We start from the raw sequence: 3548 nt of genomic DNA on the forward strand, positions 1-3548 counted from the left end.
CCATAAAGGCGCTTGCAGAGGCCAAGGAAGCGGGGGCGCGTGCTGCGAAGGCCCTTGAAGAGGCCAGAGAGAGGGAGAGCCGCTCTTCTAAGGCTCTTGAAGAGGCGAATGCTGAGCGCACCCGTTTGGATAAAGTTGTTGCCAGCCTTCAGGTATGATTCATTACCTCTGTTGTATATTTCTCTGCCTTTTTAGAATGTTTACTGATGTTTGAGTAAACTGTTTTTTGCTCTTTGAAAGGCTGAGGTTCAGACCCGGGAGGTCGCGGTCACTGACCTCACTGCCCGCGTATCGGTTGCGGAAGAGCGGGCTAATGCTGCTGTTGAGGCCAAGGACGCCTTGACATCTTATTTTAACCAGCTTGAGGCTGACCGCGAGTGGATGCGGAGTCACGGTATCGCGCGTGTAAGTATCCCTTGCCTTTATATTTGCTTGGATTAGTAACCGAGTCTTATCATCCTTTCATTGCAGATTGTTCAGGCTATCATGGATGCACCTGAGACCGCTACTGGTTTGGACTTGGTCAAGGAACGTGCCCGTGATGCCGGCTTTAAAGCTGGTTATAACCGCTGCATTGCTCATATGAACATGATGTCCGTAGGCGGTGTTATCGAAGAGCGATCCGGGTTTCGTGACGTAGACACCGAAGGTCGCCTGAACGCGGCTGTAGCCTCTTTTTATGATACGTCACTCGCTTGTGTGGAGGAGTTGGACGGTTGTTTAGAGGCTGCGGATTACGTTGACCGGCTGCGGATGCTGTATGCTGATGCAGAAGAGGAAGATCCCGCTGGTGGTGCTAGAGATGGTGCGGGAACCAGCGGTACAAAATAGGGTTTAGGTTGGCTAGTGTGCCCCCTTTTTGCTTTCCTCTTGTATATGATAGGAACTTTATGTAAATCCATTAAGCACCGTGTAGGTGTTTGAATTTTTTGAATATAAAGTTTTTTGTTCAATTTGGACAAGTGTTTTTAATTCTTGCATGTTTGAACGTATGTATGCGGATCTCTACCCATTGTGAAGGGGGTCGAGTGTACTCCATACTGTTGCGGTATGAGTATGCGTCAATTCCATTGTTTGCCTTTTTGGGCTCAGGAATTGTGTAAGCTTTGTAAAGACTTGTATATCCAAAACTCTACCCATTTATGAATGGGGTCAAGTATACTACATACCTTTGTCGTATGAGTATGCGTCAATTCAATTGTTTGCCTTTTTGGGCTCAGGAATTGTGTTAGGTTAACAAAAACTTGTCTATCCGGCCGGATAAACACTTAAGTCTTTTTGCCTTTTGCTGGCCTATTACAATATTTGTGTGTGGTTACCACTTCGTGTGGGTATCGCGAATGAAGATTTTGCCAATCTATTTTTGGGATACCGCAAAGTGGAACACGCATTTGTAATAGTAGTAACAAACAATAATGTATAAAATTGCTTATTTATTTATTTGCCAATGGCCTGCGGCCCGATAGGTTATACAGAAAATGTAAGAACATGGCTTATATATAACAGCGTCGAAGCTGTTGCGCATTCCATGTTCGTGTGATAGGTTCGCCTTCTAACGTTTGTAATTTGTATGCGCCTTTCCCTAAGACCTCTTTGATGAGGTAGGGTCCTTCCCACTTGGGGGCAAGTTTGCCTGGGCGCTCAGCATTAGATGCTTCATTCTCGCGTAGGACGTAGTCTCCTGTATTGAAAGTACAAACGCGGACGCGCGTGTTGTAGTACTTTTCAAGTTTGGATTTATATTTGGCCTCGTTGATGGCAGCGTTTTCGCGCCTTTCTTCCAAGAGGTCCAAATCGATCCTGCGTTCTGTGATGTTGTCTAGTTTTTCAATAGCCAACATTCTAGGAGAGAGGAGACCTACTTCCGCGGGGATCACCGCTTCTGAACCGTAGACTAGGCTGAAGGGTGTTTCCCCATTGCTTGTTTTTGGGCTTGTACGGTGAGCCCATAAGATACTTGGGAGTTCGTCGACCCAGCCACGCCTGGCTGTTCCCAACCTTGCCTTGATGCCTTCGACTAGACTTTTATTGATACTCTCGACTTGGCCATTCCCTTGCGGGTGTGCCACTGATGAGAATATGTGCTCAATATGTAGTTCTTCTAGCCATTTTTGGAATTCGTCGGCAGCGAAGTTGGTGCCGTTATCGGTGACAATGCACATTGGTAAACCGAAACGGCAGATGATGTGTTCCCAGATGAATTTTCTTGTTATCATAGCAGTGGTTGAGGCGAGCAGTTTTGCTTCTACCCATTTTGTGAAGTAATCAACCGCTACTATGATAAATTTGACCGCACCCGGAGCGTCAGGGAAAGGTCCCACAACGTCGATTGCCCATTTCTGAAAGGGCCATGCGGTTGTGACGGGGACTAAGTTGTTCTTTGGTCGCAAAGTTTTTGGAGCATGACGTTGACAGTCGATGCATTTGCGCAACTCTTTGACGGCGTCCAGATGCATGCCGGGCCAGTAATACCCGGCATGCGTGGTCCAGCGTGTATGCCACATATGCCCTCGTGTATCTCTCGGATGAGTTATGTGGCATCCTGGGGGTTGATGCATCGTAGGAGTGGCCCTAGGTATGATTTTCGGTATAAGATACTGTCTCCCATTTGATAGTGGCACGCTTTGTGTTGTAACTTACGTGCCTCTGATTTGCTTTCGGGAGTCACACCTGATTGCAGATATGCGATAATAGGTGTCATCCATGATGTTGTACCGTATTGAATGACGTTGACTTGGCGCAGGGGTACCGAAGGATTTTGCAGAATTTCGATGCGTATCTCCTTTGCCAAGTGCTGGAAGCTGGTGGATGCGAGTTTTGATAGTGCATCCGCGGACTTGTTTTCACTTCGATTAATATGTCGGATATTGAACGAAGCGAATTTGGATGTTAGTTGCAGGGCTTGCTCGAGGTAGAGGATCATGATGTCCCCTTTTGCGGCATAGTCGCCGCGTATTTGTCCTGCAACCAACAAAGAGTCGACGTGTGCTTCCAGGTGTTGCACGCCGAGTTTGACTGCTAAACGTAGTCCCGCTAACAGGGCCTCATATTCTGCCTCGTTGTTTGTGCTTTTGAAATCGAGGCGGATTGCATATGTAAGCTCTTGACCGTCAGGGCTGACGAGTCGCAGACCTGCGCCCGCACCTTCCTCGTTGGAGGCACCATCGGTAAATAGTGCCCATGTTTCTGAGGAAGATGGCGTTGGTACCCTTTGTAGCAATCGAGGAAACACTTCCATCTGAATGGTGCGAGATTATCGACTTTTTCGTCGATTTCTGGAAGCGCGTAACAATCCTTGGGGCATGCTTTGTTAAGGTCTTTGTAATCGACGCACATGCGCCAGCCCCCGGACGGTTTTTCTACCATGACTGGGTTGGATAACCAAGTCTGGTACTTAACTTCCCGCAGAATGCCTGCGGAGAGCAGTTCTTCGACCTGCTCTTGCATCGCCTGGTTTTTAGCGGATCCAAGGTGGCGTTGGCCTTGGATCACCGGCTTGATACCTGGTAAGGTATTCAAGTGATGTTGCGCAATATCACGCGGGACCC

This window comes from Helianthus annuus, chromosome 3 (genome assembly GCF_002127325.2).
Source record: "Helianthus annuus cultivar XRQ/B chromosome 3, HanXRQr2.0-SUNRISE, whole genome shotgun sequence".
Lineage (NCBI taxonomy): Eukaryota > Viridiplantae > Streptophyta > Magnoliopsida > Asterales > Asteraceae > Helianthus > Helianthus annuus.